The 24237-nt window shown below is 42.4% G+C and overlaps 1 long non-coding RNA gene across 1 annotated transcript; it reads right to left on the bottom strand.

Annotated features, from left to right (window-relative positions):
* Nucleotides 1-19592: 19592 nt before the first annotated feature.
* Nucleotides 19593-20127, bottom strand: LOC121632726. The gene is made up of 3 exons (XR_006008960.1): nucleotides 20022-20127; nucleotides 19758-19814; nucleotides 19593-19684 (listed from the first exon to the last, which is right to left on the bottom strand). It is a non-coding gene; the product is annotated as an uncharacterized LOC121632726 (long non-coding RNA).
* Between the last annotated feature and the right edge of the window lie 4110 nt (nucleotides 20128-24237).

Below are 24237 nucleotides of genomic sequence, written 5' to 3'. Positions count from 1 at the left end.
ATCCTCAACATCAGTCATCTCCTCCAGTATTTTGGTCTGGGTTGATTCAGCTGTATCAGTCTGTCTTGAGATGGAGCCGTCAGATGGAAGATGCTGAGTGTGAATTTGATGCACATGTCTACAGCTTCACCCATCTCCCAGCATTAGCTTGTGTGATACTGGTCATGGATGTCATGATTCCCGGAGCCCACTTAAGACAAAAACCCAAGTTCTTAGTCAAAACTACATTTCTCAGTGTGGACCACTCGCCCTTTGCTTTTTTCATCATGGGCTTTGATTTGTCTGTCTCGCTGTTTTTTTTTAAACTTTATGCTCAGATGTGGGTGCGTTATATTTAGTGTGCAGCACAGCTTTCCCCCAAGAAGCAGTGCTGCTGGAGACAGAGCTGTTGTGGTTTGAAGAGTCACTGTTGCTGAATAAAACCCTTGCTAACTTAGTTTTGAAAGATCCTGGACTTTTTTCATCATTCTTTGAATATTTACACCCCTCTCTATGTGTCTGGTAGACGTCCATCCATTTTGAATGTGTGTCTATATCAGTACTAAAAGCGTGTTTTCCTCATGAAAGGACCTGCATAATCCATGTGAAGGTGATCACTGCTATCAAACCAGTTGGGAATGCAGAGAGATCAGGGGCCTCATTTTTGAAGCTGGTGTAGGAACAAAAACCGGCGTACGCCAAATGTAGTCAACTTTTGGGATTTATGAAACCCAAACTTGACGGGAAAATATTTCCACCTCCATACAACTCTGTCCCGTGCATACGCACATAATCTGGGAGAACAGGAAACTGCAACACCAAGAGTACAGAGTAAAATCAAGGAAATGATGTGAAATGTGAGGCATTTGTGCACCATCCACTATTACCTTTCACACCACATGTTAGTTATTAAAGCTGTTTCAGAAATTAACAAAGAGGCACATTTGATATTAATTCCTCTAAGAGCATACACTCGGAAGGAAAAAATAAGATTTTCAGGAAAAAGGGAGATGATATTAATAGGAACCTCAACCACTAAAATATGTTCTGTCATTGTGAAACTAAACTTCCATGTTATAAAATCCATCCAGCTAAATAAGGTGCCAGTCTGCTGCCAGCATGTAGCAGTCAGTGTGAAAAGTAGCTTTGGTCCTTCATTCCAGCAGAGCGGGATGCAGACTGGAGGCTGGAGGTCTAGAAGTGATGCAACACTAATGAAACACACAAGATTGATTTATTTATTTTTACACAATTCCTTTTTTATTGTTGTCCTAATTTCTGTTCAGAAGGTCATTGTTTTCTTAAACACCTTGTGCACCAGGTTAATAGCAGTGATTGTGTCCCTCTGCTCCACCCACCCAGCTGGAGCACCGCCCACTCAGCTATAGCACCCAGCAACTATAAAGAAATATTGTTTAACACTAAATAAACTGGCACCAGTCTCAGATATATCTGAGATATCCAGCTGCACCATCCGATGCCTCTGGTGTGTCTTGCTTTCTGACATGGTGTTGACAGTATCTGCCGCCTGCTGCCCATCTCTGCCTTTCTGACAGCAGTAATGCCCACGCCGTGCCCTCCAAATAGAACCTTTTTACCTTTGTCAACATGGTTCATCAGGATCTCATTGTCAAACCCCGAAAAATGATGCTTTTTCGTTCTTTTTCCCTCCTGAGCCATCATGGAAATGATATGATAAATATTTATTATAGGTGTTCACCTGACCATTTATAGCCACCATGTGGGCGGGGCAAGGCGCTCCATCATGTGCACCAACTTTAGAGTTGATTCTGATTGAGGAACACAAACAGGCGTGGGAAGTTTGTGCGCACGCTTTGGTAAAGCTGAAGTTTTTGTGCGCCACATTTTCTGTTAGCACCGCAGACGCCACCTGTTGCTTTGCTATGCACACTTTGATAAATGAGGCCCCAGAAATTTACATAGTGTGTCTCCAACAATAATTTTTACATCCCAGTTGAGAAAGTGAGCTCTGCATTTAACCCATCTCTAGATGTACTTTAGAGAAGTGGGCTGCCATGTTTGAGCAGCTGGGAGGGAATAAGGGCCGTAGTCTAGGGCCCACAGTGGTTCCACTCTGTTGTCACACCAGGGACTTGAACCCAAGCTTTCCAGACCCCAGCGTGCCTCTGTTACCACAAGGCTACCACAGATAAAAGCCCAAACTGGACTGATATTTAGTACATCTAAATTATTTTCTTTATTTGTGCAGATATGTAAAACAAAGCTTAATTATAAAAATATAGATGATTTTACAGACAACTGTACTAAGTTTTTCTAGTTTGTTGAGAGGAGATGCTCAGCTTAGTTAACAGCAGCATTATGAGCTCAATCGCTGTATCATCATCAGGAATACACAAATATATGACCAAAGTCTGATCAATATATGCATACACACAAAGATAATACACAATCTCCCCTCTGATGTTTTAGCTTACCTGTAATTATCTGCCGAGCTGATTCTAGAGTCTCCTGAGGCCCATGGCAATATTTCAAAAGGGGCTCCTCCAACCAGCATTCATCTCTTTTATCATATTTTATATTAACAATTAAAAATGTAATAGCTTTAAAGGCTTTGTTAATAATACATTAAATTCCTCAATCTGCACTTTTGAATAATCTTTGGCACCTTCAAATTTTTCTCTCCTTTTATTATTTTCAATTTTCATTTAATTAAACAGCAGCAATTTAACATGATTCTAATGACGGAGCAACATTGCTCAATTCTGGATACTTTTTACTATTTCAAAGTCTATCTACTGGTCACATTGTATTTCCAGGGCATTAACCCCCAAAACACTTCCAATTTGTTGCCAACTGTCGAGGCACCAGTATCCATCACTGTGCAACAGGTACTGTAGTAATCAATGTGATGAGGTGCATTGGGTTGCCAATAGGGTGGTCAAGGCCACTCCTCCCCTCTGCCATTGGTGTTACCAAACGCCTCACATGCAGTCTTTTAAACTGAGGTTTGATGTTCACTCCTTTTTTATTTTTACTTTGAGCACCAGCTCCTTCTGAGGTCTTTGCACATGCCTGTGCGCACTCCCTATCTACCTACCTACCTACAACATCCGGGCATGCTCTTGATGAGACCACACATGTTCTCCCAGACCTGGATCAGGGAATCAGTCTACCCCTGGACAGTCTGGCGTGATTTGGAGGTGGATGGAAAAAAAAGACATGTTCCAGACATGCTGGATTGGATTCAGGTCTGGTGAACAGGCAGGCCCGTCCATTGAATCAGTGCCTTTGTCATGCAGGGACTGCTGACAGACGCCAACCATATGAGGCTGAGCAGTGTCATGCATCAGAAGGAGCCTAGATCGCACTGCAGCAGCATATGGTCTGACAATGAGTCTGAGGACCCCATCTCCTAATGGCAGTCAAGATACCCCCTCTGGCTAGCACATGGTCTGTACGGTCCTGGAAGGAGATGCCCGCCTCCCTAGACCATCCCAAACCCACAAGACACCAATAGCCAATCCTGGTGTTCTCTGGCCAATGCCAACTGGGCTGCAAGCACAGGCACCATTGTTAATGCGGTGCCCTCATCCCATCAGTTTCCTGACCGAATCATGCGAAGTGACCCTGCTGGGAGGCAATTGTGGTTTCTGGCAGTATTACTTTGCAAAGAGCATCTAGCGGGCTTAAACGGAGGATTAGGATGATGTTAACAAAGGACTTTATACATATCGCTCCACGGTGGTCTCAGCTACAGTACACATCCATAGACAGGTTTCATGAGATTTAGAAAGTGTAGTGTGAGGATGATGTTCGTTTGCTTGTGGAATTTTTAAAATAGTTACAACACAGGACAGCCTGGAATATAAAGCCATCCCAAGTTCGTCCTGATCACCAGGTGACCTTCCTTCAGTCCTAACACAAAGGTTCTCCTGTATTCTCACTAGGGTGAACAAATACACCCTTATACCACCTCAAGTATATAAGGGGAACACACCACTGAGACTTTACATCATGCAGGTCAGACTCAATTTAGGTCTGTGATATGCGTCTTGAAAAGCTGTCTGCATTCAAACAAGGTAGAGTTGGATTAAATGCTTTATTGATTGGACGCTGACGTGCCGTTGGTGGCCGTCGTCATCATCATGTCGCCAGCTGACGTGCCGTTGGTGGCCGTCGTCATCATCATGTCGCCGGCAGACGTGCCGTTGGTGGCCGTCGTCATCATCATGTCGCCGGCAGACGTGCCGTTGGTGGCCGTCGTCATCATCATGTCGCCGGCAGACGTGCCGTTGGTGGCCGTCGTCATCATCATGTCGCCGGCAGACGTGCCGTTGGTGGCCGTCGTCATCATCATGTCGCCGGCAGACGTGCCGTTGGTGGCCGTCGTCATCATCATGTCGCCGGCAGACGTGCCGTTGGTGGCCGTCGTCATCATCATGTCGCCGGCAGACGTGCCGTTGGTGGCCGTCGTCATCATCATGTCGCCGGCAGACGTGCCGTTGGTGGCCGTCGTCATCATCATGTCGCCGGCAGACGTGCCGTTGGTGGCCGTCGTCATCATCATGTCGCCGGCAGACGTGCCGTTGGTGGCCGTCGTCATCATCATGTCGCCGGCAGACGTGCCGTTGGTGGCCGTCGTCATCATCATGTCGCCGGCAGACGTGCCGTTGGTGGCCGTCGTCATCATCATGTCGCCGGCAGACGTGCCGTTGGTGGCCGCCGTCGTCATCATCATGTCGCCGGCAGACGTGCCGTTGGTGGCCGCCGTCGTCATCATCATGTCGCCGGCAGACGTGCCGTTGGTGGCCGTCGTCATCATCATGTCGCCGGCAGACGTGCCGTTGGTGGCCGTCGTCATCATCATGTCGCCGGCAGACGTGCCGTTGGTGGCCGTCGTCATCATCATGTCGCCGGCAGACGTGCCGTTGGTGGCCGTCGTCATCATCATGTCGCCGGCAGACGTGCCGTTGGTGGCCGTCGTCATCATCATGTCGCCGGCAGACGTGCCGTTGGTGGCCGTCGTCATCATCATCATGTCGCCGGCAGACGTGCCGTTGGTGGCCGTCGTCATCATCATGTCGCCGGCAGACGTGCCGTTGGTGGCCGTCGTCATCATCATGTCGCCGGCAGACGTGCCGTTGGTGGCCGTCATCATCATCATGTCGCCGGCAGACGTGCCGTTGGTGGCCGTCATCATCATGTCGCCGGCAGACGTGCCGTTGGTGGCCGTCGTCATCATGTCGCCGGAATCATGCCAACCAATTCCGCTCTCCAATTTTACAGCTTGGTCATGAGCCCTAAAACCAAATGGCATCTCAGCTTCCACTTCATTGGTTTCCAACAGCACTAAAAGAAATGTTCCAAGTAGTTCCAGTCACAATACAAATGAAGCTCTGATTAAATACATTTATATTGTAGGACAGGCTGCTCACTTCTAGTATTCTGCTTCCACATGGAATCCAATGACTGGAGGAAGGCAATTGTCTTCTTCAGAGAAATCTCATTAGGAGAGAGGACTGCCATACAAAAAGAGCATACTGTTAGAACACAGATGGTTGTTAAAGAACAAAGAGGTTTGCATATTCTTACTCATTTTGGTCTTCTGCACTTCATTTAATCCAGTCTCATCAACTGGCATAGGTGACCCTGTAAACATCCCAATGTCAGCAGTTGTTCAGTGACCCAACATATTACAGAACCCATGTATACTGAACATTAGCTGCACTGTAGAGGGTTTAATCACAATTTTAACCAACCTCAAGCTACACAAAGACCCCACCTTTATTTACTTTATTATATGCTGCAGACTACTTGACAATTAATTTAAAAGGAAACATATAATACTATACAAACCTTTGCCAAACCAGCTGATCAACACACAACTAAGCAGAAACTTAACAACCGCCATCTTTCCAGTGACCAACTAACAAGGAAAAGCACATCTGAAGTTTAAATAATGCTCAGGTGTCAGGTGCCACAGCTGTTGTTCATCAGCTTTAATTGCTCATCTTTTCCAAAGAGTTAGTGGCTCATTGAACTTCAAACCTTCCTCTAACCACAATGAAATCATGATAATCACCCTTCAGATTTACTTTTCATGGTATTAATTTCCTTTTCAAAGCATGTGTTGCATTAAAGTAATCTTATTTTAGGTTTTGAAACTATCTTAGATTTGAAATAAAAGTCATGAAATGAGAGGGGAACTTTTTCTTTTTTAATTGGTCAGAGGTAACGATTTTAATTAAGAGAAGGGCAGCTGCACGAAGGCCAGTCCTGAGAAAACTGGGAAACAAACCAATCTTTTCTGATTTCCAGGTCTGGACAATTAGTTCACTTAGAAACTAATTTAGCTAGACTTATCTTGTTTTGGAAAGTTGTGTCACCTTTCAAAAAGTTAAAAAGTCAAAATACTTATAGACCATAAAAGGCCAGTTAGCAGGTTGAACCCTAACCCCTTTAGCTGAACGGTGTTGGAGAAAACCTTAAAAATGCACAAGTAATGAAGAACAGATACTTCTTCCCACAGTATTAAAATAGGCAGGTACTAATTTCCCACTTTCCTAATTCATCAGGTACTGTTCCACATATTTTCTTTATACCTTTCTCTTTAGGGTCTTCCCCTGCGTGTTCTTTGATGGATCAAAATATGACAGACTACTTCTCTCCGTTAACTAATTTATTAATTACAATTGATATGAGAAATGTGCAAATACAGAATTCTGGATTCGTATTATCTGTCCCCTGGACTAATACAATACGGAGTCTGCTGCTTTTACAGTCAGAACTCCCTCTAACTGATTCTGGAATCCTTTATATTGGTCTGATTATACACAGTTTTGCTGACTAATGCTGCAGTTGCAGAAGTTTGGTTGGCTGCAGTCACAGGTCGACCACATGCAGATCTCTACAGCCTTCCTTGTGACCCCCATCTGCTTGTGTCCTAAAAACCAGGAAGAAGACAATACACAGACAAGCAGATTTCCTCTGGACTCCGGTTAACTTAGACATTTCCTTTAAGTGTAACATTTCACATGTTGTATTACCAGCAGACACAATTAATCAGCCCCCACATGTTCTTCTCACTCATCCCATATGAAGAGTCTCATTGTTCCTTAAACACACTAGCACACTGTTAGTAAGTATATGAGCTTAAAGAGAAGAGATATTTAATATGATTAACAGAGTAAGAATATAAATGAAAATAAGTAGCACACTTAAGTAATTCCTTGATGAGTATCCCAATAAATTTATTTACAACGGTGACCTCATTGTGATACTTATTCATTCTAGACAGGTGGTGACGACTTGTGGATACACATCTCTATCCAACTACTTTAAAAATTCACAACTCCTTTGATTCAAAAAATTAACCTCTAAATATGTTTAAACTAATTCATTTTTAAAACCTAATTTGCTTTTTAAATAGTCATTTTTAATGGCAAAATGTCCAAATTTCCTAAAAATGTTTTATCACTTCGCTCAGTTCATTCTGCCAGTTTAGCTAAAGACAGTATAAGAATGAACTAGCCATGGTAGATACTCGATCATTTACGTTTGTCCTAAAACTCCACTGGTGTTCATATACACAGCCAAAGGTAAAGACATGATCAAATGTGTATATTCTAAGCATTTTAGATGGACCCAGTTTGTTGTTTCTGTATGTACACAAGAGTAGTAACTTGTCGGACACCACTGTGAACCTCCAGCTTCTTTATTGTAATGCTAACAGAGAAGCCATCCACCTTTTGTATTCTTTTTTTTTTTTTCTTTGTCTTGGCAACAAACACAGAATAACACCTACTGATGAACAGTGGATCTTTTCGTCAAACATCAACACTAACCATTACTTCCTGCTTTGCTGCCGTGCGGACGCTTCCTGCTTTGCTCTCCTTTCTGCTTGCATTTTTCTTCTTTTTTTCTTCTTTTTTCTTATCTTTACCGGCAAGAAATTTAGGAACAAGGACTTCTGGTCACTTATAAATCACTGGAACGAATATATTTTTTGATAAATTTAGTTGATTGCTATCGGAGAACTAGTGGAATGATGTCTCCTAACCCTGCAGTATCAGTGAGCTGCACTGAGTGTGAGCAACTTTCTTTGAGGATAACACAGCTGGAGAGGAGGATTGAAACACTGCAAGACATTCGTGTGAATGAAGAATTTATTGACTCTGTAGTAGCTTCTGTACAAGCTACTGAGTTGTCAAATGAATTGAGTCAAATCTTCATACGCGAAGGCATGTCGAATGTGGAGCCTCCCACTACAGACCTGGCTGATACACTTCCCTGGATGTGTTCAAATGACATTGGAATAGCTGAGGAAAATCCCAAACCAGACCATCAGACTGATCTCTCCTTCTGGAACACTGTTAGTGCCAGACCAAAGTCATCAACCCCGGCCAGAACCTGGTCTGATGTTGTTCGTCGAAGAGGTAAATCCAGCAATAAGTTTAAAGCTCCAGCACTCATTCCACCACCTGAAGTCTCACTGCATAATAAATATGATGTGTTGAGTCATATTAAAATGAATGATGATGAATGTAATGCAAGGATATATCAAAATTCAAGAAATAGCCCTAAACCTCAGCCCCGGGCTAACCAGACCAGGAGGAGAGGCCAAAATTCCGCAAACAGGAGGACTAGAGAAGCTATCGGCGCCTCCACACAAAAACAAATAGACACAGTTCTGACTGGGGACTCCATAACACAGCATGTGAGGATGGCAAAGACGGAAAATTTAACGCTTATTGATACATCAGTCAGGGAACTGACAGAGATGTTGCCGACCATTCTGTCTTCATATCCAGATGGTATGAAGATTATTGTCCACACAGGGTCTTTTGATATTCTGAGGAGGAAAATTGGCTCTGAGATCCTGAAAAAAAGACTTTTCTCTGCTGTTGGAGAGACTGTGTCAATTGGGAGCACACCATGTTTACATTTCAGGACCCATTCCTACAGCAGGTAAAGGAATTGAATTTTTCAGTAGACTTCTTGGCCTGAACACATGGTTATCAAACGCATGTATCACCCATGGGATAAAGTTCATTGATAACTTCAATATCTTTTGGAACTGTAAGGAGCGATTCAGACCTGACGGTGTGCATCCAAATCTAACTGGATGCAGATTACTTGGTGCACACTTGCGTCATGCTGTTGGGACGGCAAACCCAAACATGAGTGTACAGATAAGAGCGAAGGACACAGCAGAGAGGCGATCAACTCCCAGCTCTCCCCCCTCACCAGACCCTCTTCTCCACATCACCCAAGGTCTTAAAAGGATGTCTCTATCCAGGTCTGAACCCCAGCGACCACCATCTACCACGAAATACAGGGCTCCCCCTCCTCATCCTCCTATTAGATCATCTGTCCTGACCGAGCAGGGCACGGGAGGAGGTGCAGGAGGTTCCCAGAGCAGCAGAATTCACAACAAAGATAACATGCCATGATGCGTTCAGGGTCCTTGCTGTAGTTTTGCTACTACTGACAGCTGTTCTGAGATCAAGCCTGGACCCAGTAGGATTCCTGTGTTAGTTAGTAAAATAAGGAATCGAACACGGTCAGCTTGTGGGGTGAATGGATCTAATCTGTTAACTGTACCTTGTATAACTCAGAATACAACAGAGACCAGTGTAAACTTCATAAAACTAGCTGTACTTAATGTTAGATCTCTGTCCAACAAGTCACTGTTAGTTAATGACTTCATCATTTCTCACAGTTTAGATTTTCTTTTTCTGACAGAAACATGGTTAACAGAAGACACAAGTGCTACAGTTCTTAATGAAACAGCACCCCCTCATTTTAGTTTTATGAATAAATGTGGAAACGAGAGGAAAGGGGGAGGAGAAGCTGCCTTATTTAAAGATTCATTCCAGTGTAAAGAGATTTCATTTGCTGATTTTACTTCTTTTGAAATATCTTAGTTTTATTTTAAGGGGCACTCCTAAAATCCTATTTCTAATCATTTACAGACGTCCAGGACATTGTGCAAATTTTATTGATGAATTTTCTGAATTATTGTCGGTTAACTCTACTGATTTTAACCATTTCATCATAACTGGGGATTTTAACATTCACATAGATAACATGACGGATGGTAATGTCAAGAAATTTTGTTCCATATTGGACATGTTTGGTTTGTGGCAACATGTAAAACAACCGACCCACATTCAAGGTCACATTCTGGACCTGGTTATTTCAAAGGGTGTTGATATTTCTTCTGTAGCTGTCACTGACTTGGCCTTGTCTGACCATTTTTGTATTTTGTTTGATTTACTGATCACTCAGAATGTTCAACCAACCTGCTTCTCCGTTAGGAAGAGGTACATTAATGAAAGAACAAGTGCTAAGTTTGTGGAGGCCATAGCTATGTTACCAACAACCAGTGCAGAGTCAGTTGATGGACTCCTGGATCATTTCAATCTGAAAATCTTGAATGTAATGGATGCTGTTGCACCGATAAGAATCAAGAGCAACTTGAGCAAACAGAAAACACCATGGAGAAACACCACTGTGGTTACCAGCCTAAAAAGAGAATGCAGAAAAACTGAGCGGAAATGGCGGAAAAATGAACTTCAAATTTACTATGAGCTGTACAAACAAAGCCTGCGTAACTATAACAATGAGTTGTGCAAGGCCAGAGAGCTGCATTTATCTAAAATGATTAACAGGAATGTCAACAATTCTCGCACTCTGTTTGCTATGATTGAAAAACTTACAAATCCTCCTAAACAGATAAGCCCAGAGCTCCTTTCCACTGAGAAATGCAACCAATTTGCAAACTTTTTTAGACAAAAAAAAAAAAAAAAAAAAAATTAAAACAATTAGGCAAAATATTAATTCCACACAGTCAAACAAGAAAATTAGTCTGTGTCTAAAACCCGGAAATAATTCTGATGTCATGTCACAATTTAAAATGGTGAATTTAAAAGTCCTACAAGAAACAGTTTGGCATTTGAAATCAACAACATGCACTCTGGACATGATACCATCCGACTTTTTAAAAACAGTTTTTACCTCAGTAGAAAGTGATCTCCTACTGATAGTTAACAGCTCGCTGGCATCAGGCATTTTTCCCAAGTCACTAAAGATAGCTGCTATTAAGCCACTCCTAAAGAAAAGGACTCTAGACGCCTCTATAATGAACAACTATAGACCTGTCTCTAACCTCTCTTTTATTTCCAAGATTATTGAAAAAGTTGTATTTCACCAGCTTCATGACTTTTTAAATGAAAGTGGAAATCTTGATAAATTTCAGTCCGGCTTCCGACCTCATCACAGCACTGAAACAGCTCTGGTCAAAGTGTTAAATGACATTAGGTTGAATACCGATTCTGGTCAAGTATCAGTCCTGGTTCTGTTGGATCTCAGTGCTGCGTTTGATACTGTAGATCACAGAATCCTGTTGCACAGGCTGGAAAACTGGGTTGGACTTTCTGGAGCGGTCCTTAACTGGTTCAGGTCCTATTTAGAAGGCCGGAGTTATTTTGTTACGATCGGCAGCTATGAATCCGAACGAGTGGCCATGACTTGTGGAGTCCCCCAGGGGTCAGTCCTTGGACCTCTTCTGTTCAACTTGTATATGCTCCCTTTGGGTAAAATATTACAAAACTATAGCATTAGTTATCAAAGTTATGCAGATGATACACAACTTTATGTGTCTCTGTCACCAGATGACTGCAGTCCAATAGACTTAATGTGTCAGTGTCTGGAGCAAATAAACACCTGGATGAGGGAGAATTTCCTACAATTAAATGAAGACAAAACTGAGATTATTCTGTTTGGTAGCAAAGAGAAGAGGGTCAGCATTGGCAAACACCTGGAGACTCGGGCTCTTAAAATTACCAACCAAGTTCGTAACCTGGGAGTGTTGATAGACTCAGATCTGACTTTCAGCAGCCATATCAAAGCTGTCACTAAGACAGCTTTTTACCAGCTCAGAAACATCAACAGAATTAAAAGTTTAGTCTCCCAGAAAGACCAAGAGAAACTCATCCATGCATTCATCTCCAGTAGACTGGATTACTGTAATGGTCTTTTAACAGGACTTCCTAAAAAGAGCATTAAACATCTGCAGCTCATCCAGAACGCTGCTGCTAGAGTTTTAACCAGGACTAAGAGATCTGAACACATCACACCAGTTTTAAAATCTTTACACTGGCTTCCAGTCAGTCACAGAATAGATTTTAAAACCCTTCTGATCATTTACAAATCCCAGAATGGTTTAGGCCCAGAGTACATCTGTGATATGTTCAGAGAATATAAACCTAGCAGAGCTCTTAGATCCAAAGACTCTGGTCAACTAGTCCAGGCCAGAGTCCAGACTAAACATGGAGAAGCAGCATTTAGCTGTTATGCTGCAAACAAATGGAACAAACTGCCAGTGGAGATTAAACTTTCCCCAAATGTAGACATTTTTAAATCCAGGTTAAAAACTTTTCTTTTCTCATGCGCCTATGCATGAAATCTGCACGGTAACTTTTTTCTTAACTTATCTTGCTTTTAATCATTTTAATGTAATTTATTATTTTATTGTGATTATGTGTTGATTATGTGTTGATGCCTTTTACTATTCTAAATATCTGTAATGTCTTTGTTTTATGTAAAGCACTTTGAATTGTCCTGTACATGAAATGTGCTATACAAATAAACTGCCTTGCCTTGCCTTGCCTATGCATGAAATCTGCACGGTAACTTTTTTAACTTATCTTGCTTTTAATCATTTTAATGTAATTTATTATTTTATTGTGATTATGTGTTGATGCCTTTTACTATTCTAAATATCTGTAATGTCTTTGTTTTATGTAAAGCACTTTGAATTGTCCTGTACATGAAATGTGCTATACAAATAAACTGCCTTGCCTTGCCTTGCCTAACACTTTTTGATGTTTTCCTTTGGGGAGAATATCTGAACCCTGCCTCTTTGTTTCTTTCTGGATTAGTCACAGCTTGTTCAGTGCTACATCCTCCACCTTGTCATCCCTGAGCACCACATTCTCAACATCAGTCATCTCCTCCAGTATTTTGGTCTGGGTTGATTCAGCTGTATCAGTCTGTCTTGAGATGGAGCCGTCAGATGGAAGATGCTGAGTGTGAATTTGATGCACATGTCTACAGCTTCACCCATCTCCCAGCATTAGCTTGTGTGATACTGGTCATGGATGTCATGATTCCCGGAGCCCACTTAAGACAAAAACCCAAGTTCTTAGTCAAAACTACATTTCTCAGTGTGGACCACTCGCCCTTTGCTTTTTTCATCATGGGCTTTGATTTGTCTGTCTCGCTGTTTTTTTTTTAAACTTTATGCTCAGATGTGGGTGCGTTATATTTAGTGTGCAACACAGCTTTCCCCCAAGAAGCAGTGCTGCTGGAGACAGAGCTGTTGTGGTTTGAAGAGTCACTGTTGCTGAATAAAACCCTTGCTAACTTAGTTTTGAAAGATCCTGGACTTTTTTCATCATTCTTTGAATATTTACACCCCTCTCTATGTGTCTGGTAGACGTCCATCCATTTTGAATGTGTGTCTATATCAGTACTAAAAGCGTGTTTTCCTCATGAAAGGACCTGCATAATCCATGTGAAGGTGATCACTGCTATCAAACCAGTTGGGAATGCAGAGAGATCAGGGGCCTCATTTTTGAAGCTGGTGTAGGAACAAAAACCGGCGTACGCCAAATGTAGTCAACTTTTGGGATTTATGAAACCCAAACTTGACGGGAAAATATTTCCACCTCCATACAACTCTGTCCCGTGCGTACGCACATAATCTGGGAGAACAGGAAACTGCAACACCAAGAGTACAGAGTAAAATCAAGGAAATGATGTGAAATGTGAGGCATTTGTGCACCATCCACTATTACCTTTCACACCACATGTTAGTTATTAAAGCTGTTTCAGAAATTAACAAAGAGGCACATTTGATATTAATTCCTCTAAGAGCATACACTCGGAAGGAAAAAATAAGATTTTCAGGAAAAAGGGAGATGATATTAATAGGAACCTCAACCACTAAAATATGTTCTGTCATTGTGAAACTAAACTTCCATGTTATAAAATCCATCCAGCTAAATAAGGTTACAGTCTGCTGCCAGCATGTAGCAGTCAGTGTGAAAAGTAGCTTTGGTCCTTCATTCCAGCAGAGCGGGATGCAGACTGGAGGCTGGAGGTCTAGAAGTGATGCAACACTAATGAAACACACAAGATTGATTTATTTATTTTTACACAATTCCTTTTTTATTGTTGTCCTAATTTCTGTTCAGAAGGTCATTGTTTTCTTAAACACCTTGTGCACCAGGTTAATAGCAGTGCTTGTGTCCCTCTGCTCCACCCACCCAGCTGGAGCACCGCCCACTCAGCTATAGCACCCAGCAACTATAAAGAAATATTGTTTAACACTAAATAAACTGGCACCAGTCTCAGATATATCTGAGATATCCAGCTGCACCATCCGATGCCTCTGGTGTGTCTTGCTTTCTGACATGGTGTTGACAGTATCTGCCACCTGCTGCCCATCTCTGCCTTTCTGACAGCAGTAATGCCCACGCCGTGCCCTCCAAATAGAACCTTTTTACCTTTGTCAACATGGTTCATCAGGATCTCATTGTCAAACCCCGAAAAATGATGCTTTTTCGTTCTTTTTCCCTCCTGAGCCATCATGGAAATGATATGATAAATATTTATTATAGGTGTTCACCTGACCATTTATAGCCACCATGTGGGCGGAGCAAGGCGCTCCGTCATGTGCACCAACTTTAGAGTTGATTCTGATTGAGGAACACAAACAGGCGTGGGAAGTTTGTGCGCACGCTTTGGTAAATCTGAAGTTTTTGTGCGCCACATTTTCTGTTAGCACCGCAGACGCCACCTGTTGCTTTGCTTTGCACAGTTTGATAAATGAGGCCCCAGAAATTTACATAGTGTGTCTCCAACAATAATTTTTACATCCCAGTTGAGAAAGTGAGCTCTGCATTTAACCCATCTCTAGATGTACTTTAGAGAAGTGGGCTGCCATGTTTGAGCAGCTGGGAGGGAATAAGGGCCGTAGTCTAGGGCCCACAGTGGTTCCACTCTGTTGTCACACCAGGGACTTGAACCCAAGCTTTCCAGACCCCAGCGTGCCTCTGTTACCACAAGGCTACCACAGATAAAAGCCCAAACTGGACTGATATTTAGTACATCTAAATTATTTTCTTTATTTGTGCAGATATGTAAAACAAAGCTTAATTATAAAAATATAGATGATTTTACAGACAACTGTACTAAGTTTTTCTAGTTTGTTGAGAGGAGATGCTCAGCTTAGTTAACGACAGCATTATGAGCTCAATCTCTGTATCTCATCAGGAATACACAAATATATCACCAAAGTCTGCATACACACAAAGATAATACACAATCTCCCCTCTGATATTTTAGCTTACCTGTAATTATCTGCCGAGCTGATTCTAGAGTCTCCTGAGGCCCATGGCAATATTTCAAAAGGGGCTCCTCCAACCAGCATTCATCTCTTTTATCATAATTTATATTAACAATTAAAAATGTAATAGCTTTAAAGGCTTTGTTAATAATACATTAAATTCCTCAATCTGCACTTTTGAATAATCTTTGGCAACTTCAAATTTTTCTCTCCTATCATTATTTTCAATTTTCATTTAATTAAACAGCAGCAATTTAACATGGTTCTAATAGAGAATATTAAACTATATGGTAAGGCAGAGGTCACTAACAAGTGGGTCGCGGTCCGGATCCGGACCAGAACCTGTCCCACATGGACCCAGAGTTCAAATATAAAATCTGACTGAGTGCTTTCATTTTAACTGCAGCAACTTTTACAGTCTTTACTGTTGCTGTGAACAAAAGCGTACACATCAACGTTCCACTACATTTGTGGATACACTTGCTGCAAACAACAGCATCGCTCAATTCTGGATACTTTTTACTATTTCAAAGTCTATCTACTGTTCACATTGTATTTCCAGGGCATTAACCCCCAAAACACTTCCAATTTGTTGCCAACTGTTGAGGCACCAGCATCAATCACTGTGCAACAGGTACTGTAGTAATGTGATGAGGTGCTTGGGGTGGCCAATAGAGTGGTCATGGCCACTCCTCCCCTCCGCCATTGGTGTTACCAAACGCCTCACACACAGTCTTTTAAACTAAAGTTTGATGTTCCCCCCTTTTTTATTTTAACTTTGAGCACCAGCTCCTTCTGATGTTGTCCCTGACCTGGATCAGGGAATCAGTCCACCCCTGGACAGTCTGGCGTGATTTGGAGGTGGATGGAAAAAAAGACATGTTCCAGACATGCTGGATAGGATTCAGGTCTGGTGAACAGGCAGGCCCGTACATTGAATCAGTGCCTTTGTCATGCAGGGAGTGCTGGGTATTGCACGAAACCAAGAAAGGGATTAAGCCGGGATATGTTGGTTATCCTGGCTGAATTTAGCCCTAAGTCGGTTGCATGAAAGCAGCTCAAACTAAACCCGGCCAAGTTACTGTGGTGATTTATCCGCTGCAGCTAGCCTGCTCCAGACCAGGCTAACTGCCGGAAGATTAATCCTAGCGAGTCACCTGCATGTCCAACATCAATTCTGTGAGGAATTAATGTGTTTTACAGCATGTCCATGGTCTTCCTAAGTATGGCGCGTCATTTTAATCATCTAGTATTAAAATATTACATATACAGTCACTGTACATTTAATCGAAATCTGTTCGTAATCGCAACAGCCTTTTTATAAGGATTCGAGTTGCAGTATTATTACTCAGGCCAAGTGTTATATTGCTATGCTAATGGAGACTGCTCGTCAAATTGCTGTCAGAGGTTTTATAAATTTGTGTTTTATTGCATTAATTGAGATTACAAAACACAGCGGATGAGGTTACAAAGGTGTATTCAAAGAAATCCGTGACGAGGGCAATGTAGAATATATAGGTCCAACTCCCCTTCACCTGTTCCCTCTTCATAATGGCTTGCCCTTTTTCGGAGGATGTGCTGGACGAGGAAGCCCGAATCCTCAGAAGAGCATTCAGACGTGAACGAGTCTTCAGGGACAGGTCACATCCCCTGGTCTTTGGAGATGACTATGTCATTGAGAGATACAGATTTTCGGTTACTGGATTTCAAAGGTCCAGTTTTCTGAGTGTCCGGCGTTTAATCTCAAGATCCAGCTCCATTCCTTGGAGCTTGCTCTTTTTGAGTCAGCTTTTAACATCTGCCAGCTCTATCTCTCTCTCCAGGTGCCCTGAATAAAGCGTTCTGACAGTTTGTGAAGTCTGTAAAGGAAATGTCAGTTAGCACAGCAGGATTTGTTCATAACGTAGATGTACTTTAGCCAATACTCACAATGTTACCAGGCCGCTTAGGAGACTGTGCAGCATCCGGGTCCTGCTAAACATTTTCTATTAGCACCACATGGAATAAATAAGCAGGCCAATCCCATAAAATTGACATGCCTCAAGCCTTCTGGACTCCACTGACACGGTCTCCTCATCTGCAGATGTGCATTCTGCAGCTGCAGATGTGCCTTCCCCCTGCCGTATACATGCAGCGAGAGGACTCGGATTAAGATTTCACAGAACATACCAAGCCTGTGATTTCGAGACACTGTACTAACCGGATCATTTTCTGGTGGCTCAAAAAGTGTAATTGTGTTCCCAGACACTGCAAGGTTATCCAAAATCAGACAATATATACATTTGTGTTCCATGTGCAGTAGATTGCAGTATGCAATGTACCTTGTATGAAGCGGACAGTTTCTGTGGCTGGGACAGAGTCAGTTATTGTCCCTCCCTGGATCCCCTCCATCACTGTCCTCCCTTTATTTAAATGGAGTGCCAGTTCCTCTGCTGGAGTCACATCCTGGCTTGGTGGGCCGCCCCCTGTGCCAGTTCTATAGGCCTTTTTAACTGCTACAATCATACAGACATTGAACATGTCAGCAGACACCTCATCTATTCACGTTTATCTACTTTGGAGTCACTTACCAGCCTGCAAAATGTTCTATTTAATTTTTTCTTGCTGCCAGGTCCTTTTATGGCCAGACAGGTTTGTCCTTTATGAAGGACAGAAAGATAAGATAAAAACGTTACATGAGGAAAATAGATTAAATGACACATTGTGGATAATTGTTTGCACCTAATCATACTCTACATTTCCTGAGTAACATGCACCTGCTTGTCACTCTTAAAGTATACAACAGTTAGTGGATTTGAAAAGTAACTCCTTTAATTGTAGCCTAATTATGACAGTTCCTGTGGAGCACTGTTTATTGTACAGTTTTTGACTACTTATGCATTGAGCCGGTCGGCTGTTGTCTGCCAGGCTCTCTTGCGTTCTTTACATAGACGCGTGACTTTTATCCATTTCCCCATCGGTGATTCTGTGAGAGATCGCAAGGTCTCTTCACCTGGCTTAACCTAGCCACACCTTCTCATCCTGGCTCAGCAAACGTGCAATTAAACCAGGATAGGCCGCGCAAGCTAGGTCAAGCTGGGCTTGCTTAATTATCCTGGATTTTGTTATTCTGGTTTCGTGCAATACCCGTCAGGTGACCTTCCTTCAGTCCAAACGCAGAGGTTCTCCTGTATTCTCACTAGGGTGAACAAATACAGCCTTTTACAACCTCAAGTGTATAAGGGGGAACACACCACTGAGACTTTACATCATGCAGGCCAGACTCAATTTAGGTCTGTGTGATGTGTGCGTCTTGAAAAGCTATCTGAATTCAAACAAGGTAGAGTTGGATTAAATGCTTTATTGATTGGACGCTGACGTGCCGTTGGTGGCCGTCGTCGTCATCATCATGTCGCCGGCTGACGTGCCGTTGGTGGCCGTCGTCATCATCATGTCGCCGGCAGACGTGCCGTTGGTGGCCGTCGTCATCATCATGTCGCCGGCAGACGTGCCGTTGGTGGCCGTCGTCATCATCATGTCGCCGGCAGACGTGCCGTTGGTGGCCGTCGTCATCATCATGTCGCCGGCAGACGTGCCGTTGGTGGCCGTCGTCATCATCATGTCGCCGGCAGACGTGCCGTTGGTGGCCGTCGTCATCATCATGTCGCCGGCAGACGTGCCGTTGGTGGCCGTCGTCATCATCATGTCGCCGGCTGACGTGCCGTTGGTGGCCGTCGTCATCATCATGTCGCCGGCAGACGTGCCGTTGGTGGCCGTCGTCACCATCATGTCGCCGGCAGACGTGCCGTTGGTGGCCGTCGTCATCATCATGTCGCCGGCAGACGTGCCGTTGGTGGCCGTCGTCATCATCATGTCGCCGGCAGACGTGCCGTTGGTGGCCGTCGTCATCATGTCGCCGTCGTCATCATGTCGCCGGCAGACGTGCCGTTGGTGGCCGTCGTCATCATCATGTCGCCGGCAGACGTGCCGTTGGTGGCCGTCGTCATCATCATGTCGCCGGCTGACGTGCCGTTGGTGGCCGTCGTCATCATGTCCCCGGAATCATGCCAACCAATTCCGCTCTCCAATTTTACAGCCTGGTCATGAGCCCTAAAACCAAATGGCATCTCAGCTTCCACTTTATTGGTTTCCAACAGCACTAAAAGAAATGTTCCAAGTAGTTCCAGTCACAATACAAATGAAGCTCTGATTAAATACATTTATATTGTAGGACAGGCTGCTCACTTCTAGTATTCTGCTTCCACATGGAATCCAATGACTGGAGGAAGGCAATTGTCTTCTTCAGAGAAATCTCATTAGGAGAGAGGACTGCCATACAAAAAGAGCATACTGTTAGAACACAGATGGTTGTTAAAGAACAAAGAGGTTTGCATATTCTTACTCATTTTGGTCTTCTGCACTTCATTTAATCCAGTCTCATCAACTGGCATAGGTGACCCTGTAAACATCCCAATGTCAGCAGTTGTTCAGTGACCCAACATATTACAGAACCCATGTATACTGAACATTAGCTGCACTGTAGAGGGTTTAATCACAATTTTAACCAACCTCAAGCTACACAAAGACCCCACCTTTATTTACTTTATTATATGCTGCAGACTACTTGACAATTAATTTAAAAGGAAACATATAATACTATACAAACCTTTGCCAAACCAGCTGATCAACACACAACTAAGCAGAAACTTAACAACCGCCATCTTTCCAGTGACCAACTAACAGGGAAAAGCACATCTGAAGTTTAAATAATGCTCAGGTGTCAGGTGCCACAGCTGTTGTTCATCAGCTTTAATTGCTCATCTTTTCCAAAGAGTTAGTGGCTCATTGAACTTCAAACCTTCCTCTAACCACAATGAAATCATGATAATCACCCTTCAGATTTACTTTTCATGGTATTAATTTCCTTTTCAAAGCATGTGTTGCATTAAAGTAATCTTATTTTAGGTTTTGAAACTATCTTAGATTTGAAATAAAAGTCATGAAATGAGAGGGGAACTTTTTCTTTTTTAATTGGTCAGAGGTAACGATTTCAATTAAGAGAAGGGCAGCTGCACGAAGGCCAGTCCTGAGAAAACTGGGAAACAAACCAATCTTTTCTGATTTCCAGGTCTGGACAATTAGTTCACTTAGAAACTAATTTAGCTAGACTTATCTTGTTTTGGAAAGTTGTGTCACCTTTCAAAAAGTTAAAAAGTCAAAATACTTATAGACCATAAAAGGCCAGTTAGCAGGTTGAACCCTAACCCCTTTAGCTGAACGGTGTTGGAGAAAACCTTAAAAATGCACAAGTAATGAAGAACAGATTCTTCTTCCCACAGTATTAAAATAGGCAGGTACTAATTTCCCACTTTCCTAATTCATCAGGTACTGTTCCACATATTTTCTTTATACCTTTCTCTTTAGGGTCTTCTCCTGCGTGTTCTTTGATGGATCAAAATATGACAGACTACTTCTCTCCGTTAACTAATTTATTAATTACAATTGATATGAGAAATGTGCAAATACAGAATTCTGGATTCGTATTATCTGTCCCCTGGACTAATACAATACGGAGTCTGCTGCTTTTACAGTCAGAACTCCCTCTAACTGATTCTGGAATCCTTTATATAGGTCTGATTATACACAGTTTTGCTGACAAATGCTGCAGTTAAAGAAGTCTGGTTGGCTGCAGTCACAGGTCGACCACATGCAGATCTCTACAGCCTTCCTTGTGACCCCCATCTGCTTGTGTCCTAAAAACCAGGAAGAAGACAATACACAGACAAGCAGATTTCCTCTGGACTCCGGTTAACTTAGACATTTCCTTTAAGTGTAACATTTCACATGTTGTATTACCAGCAGACACAATTAATCAGCCCCCACATGTTCTTCTCACTCATCCCATATGAAGAGTCTCATTGTTCCTTAAACACACTAGCACACTGTTAGTAAGTATATGAGCTTAAAGAGAAGAGATATTTAATATGATTAACAGAGTAAGAATATAAATGAAAATAAGTAGCACACTTAAGTAATTCCTTGATGAGTATCCCAATAAATTTATTTACAACGGTGACCTCATTGTGATACTTATTCATTCTAGACAGGTGGTGACGACTTGTGGATACACATCTCTATCCAACTACTTTAAAAATTCACAACTCCTTTGATTCAAAAAATTAACCTCTAAATATGTTTAAACTAATTCATTTTTAAAACCTAATTTGCTTTTTAAATAGTCATTTTTAATGGCAAAATGTCCAAATTTCCTAAAAATGTTTTATCACTTCGCTCAGTTCATTCTGCCAGTTTAGCTAAAGACAGTATAAGAATGAACTAGCCATGGTAGATACTCGATCATTTACGTTTGTCCTAAAACTCCACTGGTGTTCATATATACAGCCAAAGGTAAAGACATGATCAAATGTGTATATTCTAAGCATTTTAGATGGACCCAGTTTGTTGTTTCTGTATGTACACAAGAGTAGTAACTTGTCGGACACCACTGTGAACCTCCAGCTTCTTTATTGTAATGCTAACAGAGAAGCCATCCACCTTTTGTATTCTTTTTTTTTTTTTTCTTTGTCTTGGCAACAAACACAGAATAACACCTACTGATGAACAGTGGATCTTTTCGTCAAACATCAACACTAACCATTACTTCCTGCTTTGCTGCCGTGCGGACGCTTCCTGCTTTGCTCTCCTTTCTGCTTGCATTTTTCTTCTTTTTTTCTTCTTTTTTCTTATCTTTACCGGCAAGAAATTTAGGAACAAGGACTTCTGGTCACTTATAAATCACTGGAACGAATATATTTTTTGATAAATTTAGTTGATTGCTATCGGAGAACTAGTGGAATGATGTCTCCTAACCCTGCAGTATCAGTGAGCTGCACTGAGTGTGAGCAACTTTCTTTGAGGATAACACAGCTGGAGAGGAGGATTGAAACACTGCAAGACATTCGTGTGAATGAAGAATTTATTGACTCTGTAGTAGCTTCTGTACAAGCTACTGAGTTGTCAAATGAATTGAGTCAAATCTTCATACGCGAAGGCATGTCGAATGTGGAGCCTCCCACTACAGACCTGGCTGATACACTTCCCTGGATGTGTTCAAATGACATTGGAATAGCTGAGGAAAATCCCAAACCAGACCATCAGACTGATCTCTCCTTCTGGAACACTGTTAGTGCCAGACCAAAGTCATCAACCCCGGCCAGAACCTGGTCTGATGTTGTTCGTCGAAGAGGTAAATCCAGCAATAAGTTTAAAGCTCCAGCACTCATTCCACCACCTGAAGTCTCACTGCATAATAAATATGATGTGTTGAGTCATATTAAAATGAATGATGATGAATGTAATGCAAGGATATATCAAAATTCAAGAAATAGCCCTAAAACTCAGCCCCGGGCTAACCAGACCAGGAGGAGAGGCCAAAATTCCACAAACAGGAGGACTAGAGAAGCTATCGGCGCCTCCACACAAAAACAAATAGACACAGTTCTGACTGGGGACTCCATAACACAGCATGTGAGGATGGCAAAGACGGAAAATTTAACGCTTATTGATACATCAGTCAGGGAACTGACAGAGATGTTGCCGACCATTCTGTCTTCATATCCAGATGGTATGAAGATTATTGTCCACACAGGGTCTTTTGATATTCTGAGGAGGAAAATTGGCTCTGAGATCCTGAAAAAAAGACTTTTCTCTGCTGTTGGAGAGACTGTGTCAATTGGGAGCACACCATGTTTACATTTCAGGACCCATTCCTACAGCGGGTAAAGGAATTGAATTTTTCAGTAAACTTCTTGGCCTGAACACATGGTTATCAAACGCATGTATCACCCATGGGATAAAGTTCATTGATAACTTCAATATCTTTTGGAACTGTAAGGAGCGATTCAGACCTGACGGTGTGCATCTAAATCTAACTGGATGCAGATTACTTGGTGCACACTTGCGTCATGCTGTTGGGACGGCAAACCCAAACATGAGTGTACAGATAAGAGCGAAGGACACAGCAGAGAAGCGATCAACTCCCAGCTCTCCCCCCTCACCAGACCCTCTTCTCCACATCACCCAAGGTCTTAAAAGGATGTCTCTATCCAGGTCTGAACCCCAGCGACCACCATCTACCACGAAATACAGGGCTCCCCCCTCCTCCCCCTCCTCATCCTCCTATTAGATCATCTGTCCTGACCGAGCAGGGCACGGGAGGAGGTGCAGGAGGTTCCCAGAGCAGCAGAATTCACAACAAAGATAACATGCCATGATGCGTTCAGGGTCCTTGCTGTAGTTTTGCTACTACTGACAGCTGTTCTGAGATCAAGCCTGGACCCAGTAGGATTCCTGTGTTAGTTAGTAAAATAAGGAATCGAACACGGTCAGCTTGTGGGGTGAATCGATCTAATCTGTTAACTGTACCTTGTATAACTCAGAATACAACAGAGACCAGTGTAAACTTCATAAAACTAGCTGTACTTAATGTTAGATCTCTGTCCAACAAGTCACTGTTAGTTAATGACTTCATCATTTCTCACAGTTTAGATTTTCTTTTTCTGACAGAAACATGGTTAACAGAAGACACAAGTGCTACAGTTCTTAATGAAACAGCACCCCCTCATTTTAGTTTTATGAATAAATGTGGAAACGAGAGGAAAGGGGGAGGAGAAGCTGCCTTTTTTAAAGATTCATTCCAGTGTAAAGAGATTTCATTTGCTGATTTTACTTCTTTTGAAATATCTTAGTTTTATTTTAAGGGGCACTCCTAAAATCCTATTTCTAATCATTTACAGACGTCCAGGACATTGTGCAAATTTTATTGATGAATTTTCTGAATTATTGTCGGTTAACTCTACTGATTTTAACCATTTCATCATAAC

The sequence above is a fragment of the Melanotaenia boesemani genome, chromosome 21 (assembly GCF_017639745.1).
Source record: "Melanotaenia boesemani isolate fMelBoe1 chromosome 21, fMelBoe1.pri, whole genome shotgun sequence".
Lineage (NCBI taxonomy): Eukaryota > Metazoa > Chordata > Actinopteri > Atheriniformes > Melanotaeniidae > Melanotaenia > Melanotaenia boesemani.
The sequence above is the reverse complement of the archived record's forward strand: the minus strand, read 5'-3'. Positions and strand labels throughout refer to the sequence as shown.